Raw genomic sequence first — 14,072 nt, 5'->3', positions numbered from 1 at the left:
TCAAGGTTCGGCTTCTTTTCTTGTTGGTATGGTGGTTGTTAAAAACCTAGAGGATGTTGTGGCCTTTGATTTCCTTGACTGCCCCACGAGAATTTGGGGTGGTTCCTCCAACTTGTATTATAAGTGTTACTATATGGGTTATTTTGGGGTTTAAAGTTATTGTTACCCATATATTGGACTTGTTCCTCCTCGATGCTAGGGTTGAAGGGTTGATATTCTGTGCATGCTCCTCCTCCATTCGAATCCCACCTCATCATTGGATGTATCTGAGTAGAACCACACAAACCGTGAATTTTTTTATTTAAGAATTCTACTTGGTTAGATTGCATAGTAATCGCGTAGAGGTTGAAAACACCGGCTGCTTTCATTGGCTTTGTTCTCATAACTTTCCACTGATAGTTATTCAGTGACATCTCCTCAATAAATTCGTAAGCCACCTCAGGTGTCTTATTATTGATAGTTCCTCTAGTGGCTGCATCAATCATTTTCCAAGTCGAAGGATTCAGGACATTATGAAACATTTGAACCTTTAGCCAAAGTGGTAACCCATGGTGAGGTAACCTTCTCAAAAGGTCCTTGTATCTCTCCCATGCATCGTAGAGTGTTTCTAAATCCATCTGCACAAAAGAAGAGATATCATTACGTAATTTGGTTGTTTTAGCCGGAAAAAAATATTTTAATAAAAACATTTCAGTCATTTGTTCCCAAGTAGTGATTGACCCTCGTGGTAACGAGTTCAACCATTGTTTAGCCTTACTCCTTAATAAAAAGGGAAACAACCGAAGGTGAATGGCGTCATCCGAAACGCCATTAATTTTAAAGGTATCACAAAATTCTAGGAAATTTGCCAAGTGAGCGTTGGGATCCTTATCCTGCAAACCATCAAACTGAACAAACTGTTGTATCATTGGAATTGTGTTAGGTTTCAGTTCTAAATTATTTGCAGCAATAGCAGGTCTAACTACATTTGACTCAGTTCCTATTAAATTAGGTTTAGCATAATCATACATAGTGCGTGGAGCAGGATTCTGATTTACTGGATCAGCAGCAATCGCAGCAGGTAGCGGATTTTCTTGGTTTTCAACCATCTCCTCGGTTGTGGTTGAAGTATCATCCTCTTGCTCGTCCTCTGTGTATCTTAGGCTTCGCCTTATTTCTTTTCAGTTTTTGCGAACTGTGCGGTCGATTTCGCCGTAAAAAAGTAGTGGTCCTGACGGGTTTCTTCTGGTCATAAACTAGAAAAACCTGTTAGAAGAAAATAAATGAAGAATTAGAAAAGAAAATAAAAAACTTAAATTTCAATAAAAGTAAAATGGCTAAAGTAATAAAAATAGAGTGTTCCTAATATCCTAGATCCCCGGCAACGATGCCAAAAACTTGATTGCATGATATTCGCGATAGGTTTTAAAAATTTATAATTAAGCATTCTTGAAACTAAATATTATCACGATGAAGACAAGTGTACCTATCGAACAGTAGTATAGCTTTAGCAAGACCTGATTGTCGAACCTAAAGGAACCAAGAGTACTAGCAATTTCTTTTTATTATCTAGCCTAAAAACTAAGGGATTTGTTTATCTAAATTAATTAACTAAACTAAGAGTCCACAGAGAGAAATTGGGGAAAAGCTTTTGGGAAAATTCGATTGATTAAGACAATACCCAAGGAAAAATCCACCTAGACTTCACTTGTTATTTGACTCTGAATCAGACGATTTATTCATTTGATTCATCCGTAGAAATCCCTAAGTTATATTATTATCTCTCTCTAGACTAATAAAGTTTAACCCTAGTTTGATTAATTGAAATCTCTTTCTAATTAACACCTAGTGTAGCATTAACTAGATCTATGGATTCCCTTATTAGGTTTCACCCTAATCCGGCAAAATCTTATCACTCTATCTCTAGGCGTGCAATCAACTTCGCTTAATTACGACAAATTTACTCTTAAACAGGGTCTATTCCTCCTCTGAATAAGAGCATTAATTCGAATCAATATCCTGGAATATTAAAACAAGAATTAAGAACACATAATTAAGAACAAGTCAAATATTTATCATACAATTCAGATAATAATAATAAGATCCGTCTTAGATTTCATTCCCCTTAGGTATTTAGGGGGTTTAGTTCATAATTATAGAATAAAACATCTCATAAGAATAATGAATACAAAACATAAAGAAAACCCAAAACCCCTGAATGAAAATTGAAGGGAGATCTTTAGTCTTGATGATGAATCTAACTTTTGAGATGGACCAATCGACTTCTCTTGAGTAATTCCTTGCCTCCTACTCTGCGTCCCCCTCCTAAGTGCCTCATCAAGTGTTTAAATAGGCTTTTGAATGCTTAAAAGCCCTAAAAATTGGCCTTTTCCGAATAGGACTAAACTTGGGCTCGGCAGGGACACGTCCGTGTGTGATTACTCCAGCCTATGGTAAAGGCTGTTAAATAGGCACGGACGTGTGATCTACCCGTGTAAGTCGTGCTTCGATCCTGCTAGATTGACACGGCCGTGTGACACGCCCGTGTGAGAAAGTCCAGGACGTGTTGTTTTCCCATATGGGTTCATTTTCTCTGTTTTCAGCCCGTTTCTCGCTCTTTTTACTCTCCAATGCCCACCTAAGTATAAAACATGAAATTAAAGGATTAGGAGCATCAAATTCACCAAATCTAAGGAGAAATCATCCGTAAATGCGCTAGGCATGAGATAAAAATATGTATAAATTACGATTTATAATTGAGCAAGAACAAATGTGAAAGCGCGATATTCGCCACCCCAATCACTCTGAAATTGTTTAATTTCCTTCCCAAATTGAGTTTTCACTATCTTTTGAAACTGAAGAAAGCATTCAAGGGCTTGGGATTTTTTTTAAATAAGACAAAGCTAAGTGAAACGAGTAAGCATGTCAACAAATGTGATATAATACTAGTTGTTACCACGTTCAACAGAAGTAGGCCCCCACAAATCTGATACAACTAACTCAAAAGAACAAGCATACTGAGTAGTAGATGTAGAAAATGGTAATTTGTGAGATTTTCCTTTTTGAAAGGCATACATATAAACCCAAGAACATCCTTATTAGAAACAACATGACATTTACGTAACACAGACTGAACAGTACGGCCAAACGGATGACCCAACCACTGATGCCAAAGCTCAAAAAATTTTTTGTCCACAGAATCTGAATTAACACCAGTGTAATGCATGGAAGGATACGCACAGTTACCATCAGAAGACACCAGGGAAAATTGATACAACCTATGGATAATAAATTCTTGCAGATAGTCGGTACAAGTAAAACATTAGAGAGATAAAGTAACTTATTATTTGCAGCCAAAGTAGAAGATTCTTGCTCTTAATTGGAACACGAATCCCATCACCCATTAAAATATGAACAGTACCTAAATAGTGTGTGGACTCGTTCAGATCAGAGTCCTCCTTGTAGACATGGTGCGTAGCCCCCGAGTCAGGATACCACGTCGAAGTACCCATGTTTTGAACTGGAGATCCATATTAGGCCAAGTGTATTTGAGATGCAGTACTAGTGGAAATGTCAGGGCTTGACACATCAGGAATGCGATGAAGCCCAACATTAGGACGTGGTTTTCAAGAAAAATATTGACGTATTATCGTAAAATTTGGTGGCTGAACATGAGAAACACCGGCCATAGGCTTAGTGGACCAAGGCACTTACGACCCAACTGAGGCCCGCTAACCATGGCTTATTAGAGTTTATATTTGATTGCCCAAATAAGATGTAGGCAACCCACTATTTTCATAACCCACATGGCTAGAGTGTTGAGGCCTAAAACCATGTGGAAGAGTCAGCTCATTATCACCAAGGTAGAAGAAACATTAGGGTTAGCATCATTATTAGGAAAATGAGAGAGAGAAAATAACCCATTTTCATTTATCATGAAAATTGCCAAAACCCGATGACAGCATTTGAGGCATAAACTACAACTGGTAACCACCGCCACGTGTACCAAAATATTGATTAAAAGACGAATGAACCAACACCGACACTGAACCTTCATAGCTCTGATTAAACCTATAAAAACACTATTGTGTGAGTGACCTAATCAACCATAAATATGGCATTGCACACGATCCTTGAAACTATGGCCACGACTGCCAGGTAAGGGTCGAATGGACCTATAAGTGTCAGCCATCATCGGTACCAAAGGTGGGACCGACTCAGCAAGATTTGTATAATAAAGAGTCTCAACAACCAAGTGCTGTTGTCTCATTTCAAACTCAAGAAGAATATCTATCAATCGACACAGTGGGAGGGGTTTAGAGAAGGATGCAAGGGTAACCACCGTGTCATACTCTGACGACAACCTCACGATAACAATCTTAACCTTCTCAGAGTCCGAAATCTGGTGGCTAGAGGCCACAAAGAGAACGCAGGTGTTTGAATCTTCGCAACATATTCTTTGATCGTCATTGTACATTTCTTAATCTAATGTAGATCGTGTTTGATTAGAGATAATTGAGCACTAAATACAGTAGCAAACATGCAATTAGCGGTGATCCAAACATCATTAGATGTTCACACATCAGTAAAGCACGATAGTAATGAACCACTGATTGTGGAAAGTAACCAGGATGCAAGAAGTTTATCCTACTGATGAAAAATGGAAGCCTCTGAATTCAAAACCATCTAGCCATTCGAACTCAGCACAAATTGTATCGGAGACAAATGAGATCTATCAACAAATCTGGTGAGATTATATCCTTCTAAAATTAGTTTAACATGTTGCTGCCACTGGATGAAGTTGCCATCATCCAATTTAATCGTGTCATATTTAAGGAAACTTTGAACCAAACGAACCGTACCAAAGTCAGAGTGTAACAAATGTTTCGCAGCACGTATAGGTGGAGAATGACCATTAGTAGCTACAGAATTTATGGACTAAGCCATTGAGAGCATAGCAAGAAGTGCACCAGAATCTCAGGCGACTGATACCATGAAAGAAATGTTGAACAAGGGTAAAGAATACATAGAAGAAACAAATCTGAGAATAGATGAGAAGCTAATTCTTTGAAATATTGTCAAATGATATTTATATGATGTGCATTTTCTGCTGAGCTACATACTTATTGATATGACCACTCCCTAGGAACACCCTTGGTTCAGCTCATCAAGCGTTGTTTGCAATCTTGGTGATAAGTTCATCCATCAAATTATACCTTTAGTTTCTACCTTTTTAGGTAATGGGTCAAGGTCCATCTTCTATCTTCCACTTATCCACCTTAAGCGATATAAGTTCCAGAGTAATACTTTTTATAGTATTGAATCGTTTTTGGAGCTTGAGTTCAATTTTCCATTCCATCCTATCTATAAACTATTTACCTTATTTCTTTGTTAAATCGAACCTACGAAAATCATACCTAGCTTATCATTCGAACCACTTTGTCAACTTTCGCTCATACTTAACTTAATATGTCATTTTTTAAGCCGAACGATTCTTTCTCGACCACGATCGGGTAACTTAGGTGACTCGACTCAACATCACCGAGCCGGTTCACATCATTTGCTTTGATACCAAATGATGTGAACCGGCTCGGTGATGTTGAGTCGAGTCACCTAAGTTGCTCGATCGTCGTTGGGGAAGTATCGTTCGGCTTAAGAAAAGAAAGTATTATGTAACACCCCAAACCCGTGACCGTCACCGGATTTGACCACGTGGTGTTACCGGGCTTACTTCCCTTATTTCTCTCTTTGAAATAATTGATTTCTGTTCCAGGCAGGCTAGCTAACTGCGTCACTGTCACCTTAGAAATCATATCTCGAGTTTCAGAACTCGAAAATCAGTTCCGTAAATTTTCCCTGAAACTAGACTAATATATCCATCCCTGGATTTATTTCTAGAATTTTTGGTCAGGCAAATTAGTACAGTTTATTAGTTAAAGTCGCCCATGTTACAGGGGTAGACTACACTGACCTTCGCGCATTACGACCTGGATATCTTCTCGTACAGGGCTTCAATGCTCATGTCGTTTGTTTCTAATGAAACTAGACTCAAAGGGGAATCTGTAAATATAAGGCACGACTTCTAATTCCTTCTGGATAATTTATGGTAAATTTTCAAAGTCGAGACAGGGGATCCAGAAACCGTTCTGGCCCTGTTTCACAAGAACTTTAATATCTCTCAGTATACTGCTCATATGGTCGTTTCTTTTCATCCATATGAAAATAGATTCATTAAGGTTAAATTTCATAATTTATTCACTATTTAATTCTACTTCTACTATTTTTAGTGATTTTTCAATCTCATATCACTGCTGCTGTCCGCAACAGTTACTGCAGTAGACTATGCCAATTTCATGAATCTTTCCTTGGCCTTACTAATCATCCATCATACATGACACAAATTATGGCCACCTTATCAAAATTAAAGTTTCTAAGACTCGTGGCTATAGGTTCTAGCATCCCACTCAACGACCACATAGGCCACTTTCACATGGCTTAAAGTTTACAACCCACAATTCAACAAAACATAATAGCCTATACATGCCAAATGTTCTCCTAGTTCAACAGCGAAGACAATACCAAAAGATTTCCAGCCGGTGTGATGACTTCAACGACGGTTCGAGCACGCAACAATCACGAGTCCAAGAGACCTAAAATGGGTGACAAGAAAACACCGAGTGAGTTTATAACTCGAGAAGTCATAAGCATTCATCAACCATCCATTAATAAAATTTTCACAACATCAAACAATAAACGAGGCTAGGTACTTCATCCATATCGAAACTATACCATAATTCCTCGGACCTTTCGGTTCAATCTCATACCAAGTCATACATCCACATTTCATATTCTATACAATAAGATATTTGAGGCATTTTTTTACACACCAACTCATTCACACCACAATCATACAATTGCAATCATCACATAGATTTAAAGCTTACCAAGCTCAACCCCGAGCATGAACGTATTGCCTATTCGTCATGAGCTCAAGGTACTTACCCGATCCACTGTCCGGGATTACCTCGATAATGTCGCACACTCAGTGCCAATTGTAACGCAAGAGCATATAGTGAATCCGCACACTTAGTGCTATATATTTTCAGCTCGCACACTTAGTGCTATATAATTTTCAGCTCGCACACTTAGTACTATATATTTTCAGTTCGCACACTTAGTGCTATATATTTTCAGTTCGCACACTTAGTGCTATATATTTTCAGTTCGCACACTTAGTGCTGTACAAATTTTAAACCCGCACACTTAGTGCCAATCTTGTCACTGTGTCCATTTATACCCGCACGCTTAGTGCCGAGACCAATACCTTATGCATGTTGCTGCCTTTATACATTCAACCATGGCATCATTCCATACACATACATTTTCATTTACACATCAACTCATTTAAACACAATTGCGTATATATTATGGTCATTTACATCAACACCAAATATATGCTTAATGACTTACCTTGTTTTGGGTAGAACGGTTCCAATTCGGCTACTCGTTTGCTTTCTCCTTTCCTTTGTCCGATTTAGTTCCCCTTTGCTCTTGAGCTAAATCAAACAATTTACCTCTCCATCAAACACAAACATCGGCATTCACATACATTATTATGATTATTGCGAATACTTAACACAACTAAGCTGAAAATTTACTCAATCTCATCTTAATTTATTGCTACTTATTTATCCAAAATTTCCAATACAAGGTATTTAACACCTATGCCCATTTGTACCCCCATATGGCGAATGTATGTATATATGTATATATATATACAATGTCAACTATAACATCTTTTAAACACCTAATTTCACCTTATGAACACTTAATCAATTTTTTCCTAATCTAGCATATATTTTCACATCCATTGTATCATCATGTAAAATCACATATAACTCATATAGGTGCAAGGCGAATTTCAAGGTGTCCATAACCATCCAAAACACAAAATTTAACTATCATGCAAGAAGCATAAACCATGCTCATGAGCATGCCATGGCCGAATACATCACAGACCATACTCCTTATAATTTTGGTCATGGTTAAACAAAGGACTCAATGCCCTACTCAAGAATACTAAAAGAAATTTTCAAGAGTAGTCAATCCATCATTGCATGCATCATTAGCAAGCTTCACACTTAGCATGCAATGGCTTCAACACAATATCAACCTTGGCCAAATACCATTTCTATGGCATAACAAGGATTTGAACCATGGCTAACCATGAACATCAAGTTAGCAACTATAACATACATGAATCTCATGACACAACCTCATACATACCTTAATCTTGATGCATGTATAGCCAAATCTCCTTCTAGATCTCTTCTAAACCAAAAAATGGAGCAAAAATTCTATCTTCTTCCTTAGTATTTTCGGCCAAAAAGGAAAGAACAAGGATGAACAAATTTTTTCTTTGCTTTTCTTTCACTCACGGCACAAAGGGGGAAGGATGAGCAAATTTTGATTTTTGTTTCTCTTCCTACATGCTTAATTTTTATCATTTCCTCATCATCCATTAACAAAACATGTTTCAACATGTTTTCTTTGCCCATAAACCATGTCATGGCGGCCACTAAGCTTTCTTTGGGAAATTTGACATGCAAATCCTTTATTTTGCATGCATTATCAACTAGTCATCACACATTTCCCCATCATACTTTCAAAGTTTACTACTAGGTCCCTTCTAGTGAAATTCACATTTATAACTCTAAATCGAAACATCAAAAATGTCACACATGAATTAACACATATCATAGGCATCAAAATAAATTTTAAATTATTTTTATACCTCGGTTTTGTGGTCCCGAACCCACATCCCGTCTAGGGTCGATTTTAGGCTGTCACAACTCTCCTCCACTTAAGAAATTTTCGTCCCCGAAAATCTTACTGGTAAATAGGTTTGGGTATCGCTCTTTCATAGAGTCCTCGAGTTCCCAAGTGGCTTCTTCAATTTCGTGTTTATGCCACAACACCTTCACTAATGGGATTTTCTTATTGCGCAACTCTTTTACTTCACACATCAGAATGCGAACCGGTTCCTCTTCATAGCTCAAATTAGGCTGAATCTCAATCTCAGACGGAGCGATTACGTGCGATGGATCAGACCTATATCGTCGAAGCATCGAGACATGGAAAACGTTGTGGATCCTTTCAAGCTCAGGGGGTAAAATTAATCGGTACGCTACTGGTCCAACTCGTTCGGATACTTCATACGGATCGATGAACCTCGGATTCAATTTTCCCTTACGGCCAAATCTAAGCACCTTCTTCCGGTGAGACTTTGAAAATACCTTGTCTCCAACGATATTCAATGTCTTCCTTTTCAAATCCGCATCGACTTTTGGTGATCAAAGCGACCTTCAAACTTTCACGAATTACTCGAACTTTTTGCTCGGCATCCTTAACCAAATCAACCCCGAAGATTTTTCCTAAGTTCAGTCCAAAATAGTGGGGTACGGCATTTACGCCCGTATAAAGCCTCGTAAGGTGCCATCTTAATACTTGATTGAAAGCTATTGTTGTAGCGAATTCAACCAAAGGTAAATACCGTTCCCATGAACCACTAAACTCAAGGATGCAACATCTCAACATGTCCTCGAGTATTTGAATTATCCGTTCGGATTGACCATCGGTTTGGGGGTGGCGAGTGCTAAAATGCGACTTGGTACCCAAGGCCTCTTGCAATTTCTTCCAAAATCGCGATGTAAATATTGGGTCTCTATCCGACACGATAGAAATAGGTACCCCATGCAATCGAACAATTTGGGAGGCGTATAATTCGCCAATTTATCAGCGAAAAATCCGTGCGGACAGAATAAAATGAGCGGACTTGGTGGATCTATCAACAATGACCCCATCGAAGTCTTTCTTATTACGAGTCAATGGTAACCCGGACACAAAGTCCATTATTACTCGATCCCATTTCCATTTGGGTATCGTGATCGGTCAAGTAATCCTGAAGGCACTTGATGCTCGCTTTCACTTGTTGACATATTAAACATCTCGAAACAAAGTCGAGATGTCTCGTTTCATACCATGCCACCAAAACCGAGCGTTTCAAATCATTGTACATCTTCGTACTCCCGGGTGGATTGCCATTTGGCTACAATAGGCTTTGTTCGAATTATCGAAATAAGTTCAATTCTTTGGAACACACAGACGACTTCGAACCTCAAACAATCGTCATCATCGATTTGAAATTCGAGTCCTTGTTGAACACACTCGGCCGTTTTGCAACCAACTCATCGTCGACTTTACGAGCTTCACGAATTTGACGTATCAATAATGGTTTGGCTTTCAATTCGCTACTAACACATTGTCGGTAGAAACGGACAAGTGTACATTCATCGCTTCATAAAGCAAATAGTGATTTACGACTTAAGGCGTCGCAACCACATTAGCCTTTCCGGTGATAGTCAATGACCAGCTCATAATCCTTTAACAGCTCGAGCCAACGTCTTTGTCGCAGATTTAAGTCTCTTTGGGTCATCAAATATTTGAGACTTTTGTGATCCGAATACATATGGCACTTCTCACCAAATAAGTAATGTCGCCATATCTTTAAAGTGGTACGATGGCGACCAATTCGAGATCATGGGTCGGATAATTTTTCTCATGTGGCTTTAATTGTCTCGACGCATAGGCTACAACTCGCCCTTCTTGCATCAATACGCAACCCAACCCAAGTAGGGATGCGTCACTATAAATGACAAACTCTTTGCCCGATTCGGGTTGCACTAGAATTGGGGCTTCAGTCAAATAAGTTTTCAGTTGATTGAAACTTTTCTGACATTTCTCCGTCCATTCGAACTTAACATCTTTTTGGAGTAGTTTCGTCATCGGTGCAGCTATCATCGAAAAACCTTTACAAATCGTCGGTAATAATCGGCAAGCCCCAAAAGCTCCTAACCCGGTAACATTCGCGAAGGTTTCCAATCGACTATGGTCAAAATTTTGTTCGGTCCACCACGACACCGTCACGGACACCACGTGCCCCAAAAAGCTAACCTCTTTCAACCAAAATTCACATTTCTTGAACTTTGCGTATAATCGCTTATCTCGTAAAATTTGCAACACTAGCCTCGGTGCTCGGCATGTTCGGTTTCATCTCTCGAATAGACCAAAATGTCATCGATAAATACAACTACTGAACCGATCCAAGTATGGCTGAAAATTCTATTCATTAAATCCATAAATCTGCAGGGCATTAGTAAGCCCAAACGGCATCACCAAGAATTAGTAGTGACCGTACCCGTCCTAAAAGCGGTTTTGGGTATGTCCGATTCTCGGACCCTCAATGATAGTACCCGACCTCAAATCTATCTTTGAAAACACCGAGGCTCCTTTAATTGATCAAACAAATCGTCAATTCGTGGCAATGGATATTTATTCTTTATCGTCACTTTATTGAGTTGACGATAGTCGATGCACAACCTCATGGTTCCGTCCTTCTTTTCACAAACAATACAAGTCGCCCATGGAGAAAAACTCGGTGGAGCGAAACCTCTACCGTCAATTCTTGCAATTGAACCTTCAATTCCTTTAATTCCGTTAATGCCATACGATACGGGGCTATTGAGACCGGCGTAGTACCGGTACAACCGATGCCGAAATCCACTTCTCGAACCGGTGGCAATCCGGTAACTCCTCGGGAAAAACATCCGAATACTCACAAACCACTGGTACCGATTCGAGTTTCCTTTCCGTCTCTTTACTTTCAAACACATACGCAAGGTATGTTTCACACCCTTTTCACATATCTCCGGCGGTCATAGAAGATATTATCGCGGCACTCCTTTTAAATCGAGAGACTCGACTCGGACTACCTCATTATTTGCACTCCTCCAATCAATGGTTTTCCTTTTGCGGTCCACCTTTGCATCATGTACAGTCACCAATTCATACCAAGAATAACATCGAATTCATCAAATGGTAGAAGCATCGGATCGGTAGGAAAAGCAGGATTCTTGAATTATTAGGGGCATCTCTTGCACACTTTATCAACGATGCGTATTGACCCAAAGGGTTTGACACCGAATTACGAACTCGATGAGACTCAATGCGAGTCTTCTTGGATGCTAAGGTTTCACATACATATGAATGAGTAAATGGGGTCAATCAATGCAATCACACTAGTATCAAAGAGAGTAAAAGTACCAGTGATAACGTCAGGGGAGGATGCCACCTCTCGTGCGCGGATGGCATATGCTCTAGCAGGAGCACGGGTCTCGGATCGAACAGCCGTATCAGAGGCTTCTCTCTGATTACCACCCCTACCTCCAGAAATTCTCGGGGGCCTACCTCTAGCCGTCGTTTCACTAGGTCTTGCACCTTGCATCTTATTCTTCTCATCTAGCTCCGTGCAATCTCTAATGAAGTGGTCTTTCGAACCGCATCCATAACAGGCCCTATTAACAGACTTACCCCAACATTCACCTAGGTGTCGTCTTCCACATTGGGGGCATTCAGGTTTCTCTTGACGATTATAGCCCACACTAGCTACCGAAGTAGCTCGGGAGTCCGTCAATGGTCGGGCTCTAATGGAAATTCTCGCAGTCGCCCTCGACTTATTAGTGTCCTCCCTGAACCTCTTTACAGCCGAGAATGGAGCTTTACCCGTCGATCTTTTACGAAAATCTCTAGCTTCAAATTCAGCCTTCTTCTAATCTTTTGCACATAGCAACCTCATCAGCCACACACTCCCGAGCATACCGACTAAGTCTTACGAACTCATGTTCGTATTTAGATATGGTCATCCGGCCTTGCTTGAGTTCCAAGAATTCCTTACGCTTCTGATCGATGAACCGTTGACTAATGTATTTCTTTCGAAATTCGGATTGAAAGAAATCCCAAGTAACTCGTTCATTTGGGACTATGGAAATTAAAGTCCTCCACCAATAGTAAGCTAAGTCTCGTAACAAGGATATAGCACACTTAAGACATTCATCGGGTGTGCATGACAGTTCATCTAACACTCTAATGGTGTTATCGAGCGAACTCACCTTTTCGGCATCATCGGTAACTATGGCCTTGAACTCCCTCCCCACGCTTCCTAATCAAGTCCACAGGAGGTTTACTCGGCCTCACGGGATCGATGCTCGGAGGCATTACGGGCTCTTGGGTGGAGTATTTAAATTCGGGAATGGTTGGACGGTAGGATTGGTTCGGGCATATTGCGCGACCCACTCATTCATCATGGTGAAGAAGGCTTGTTTCGCCCTTCACTTGATTATTCGCGGATGGTGAGGCTCAACAGCGGTGTCCCTTGTGCAGGAACAGCCGCTACACTTTCAACGTCATCCACCAAGGGTCTCTCTACCCGGGGTTCCATTTGCAAATCAAAACAAAAACTTCAACAGTCAGAAGTCATCACATTTCTAAGCATTAACATTTTGGGCATGTATAGCTAGACTCACACGCGCTATGGTAGTCCTAGAACCGACTAAACCATAGCTCGATACCAATAAAATGTAACACCCCAAACCCGTGACCGTCACCGGATTTGACCACGTGGTGTTTGGGGCTTACTTCCTTATTTCTCTCTTTGAAATAATTGATTTACATTCCAGGCGGGCTAGCTAACTGCGTCACTGTCACCTTAGAAATCATATCTCGAGTTCCAGAACTTGAAAATCAGTTCCGTAAATTTTCCCTGAAACTAGACTCATATATCCATCCCTGGATTTATTTCTAGAATTTTTGGTCAGGCCAATTGGTACAGTTTATTAGTTAAAGTCGCCCATGTTATAGGGGTCGACTACACTGACCTTCACGCATTACGACCTGGATATCTTCTCGTACAGGGATTCAATGCTCATGTCGTTTGTTTCTAATGAAACTAGACTCAAAGGGGAATATGCACATATAAGGCAAGACTTCTAATTCCTTCTGGATAATTTATGGTAAATTTTCAAAGTCGAGACAGGGGATCCAGAAACTGTTCTGGCCCTGTTTCACGAGAACTTTAATATCTCTCAGTATACTGCTCATATGGTCGTTTGTTTTTGTCCATATGAAAATAGATTCATTAAGGTTCAATTTCATAATTTATTCACTATTTAATTCTACTTCTACTATTTTTAGTGATT

General features: G+C 39.8%; 1 non-coding gene across 1 annotated transcript; it reads left to right on the top strand.

Annotated features, from left to right (window-relative positions):
* The first annotated feature begins 543 nt into the window (after positions 1–543).
* LOC128282631 (small nucleolar RNA R71) lies at positions 544–650 on the top strand. The gene has a single exon (XR_008272973.1). It is a non-coding gene; the product is annotated as a small nucleolar RNA R71 (small nucleolar RNA).
* The last annotated feature ends 13,422 nt before the right edge of the window (positions 651–14,072 follow it).

Source organism: Gossypium arboreum, chromosome 1, assembly GCF_025698485.1.
Source record: "Gossypium arboreum isolate Shixiya-1 chromosome 1, ASM2569848v2, whole genome shotgun sequence".
NCBI lineage: Eukaryota > Viridiplantae > Streptophyta > Magnoliopsida > Malvales > Malvaceae > Gossypium > Gossypium arboreum.
This window is presented reverse-complemented; position numbering and strand designations above follow the sequence as displayed.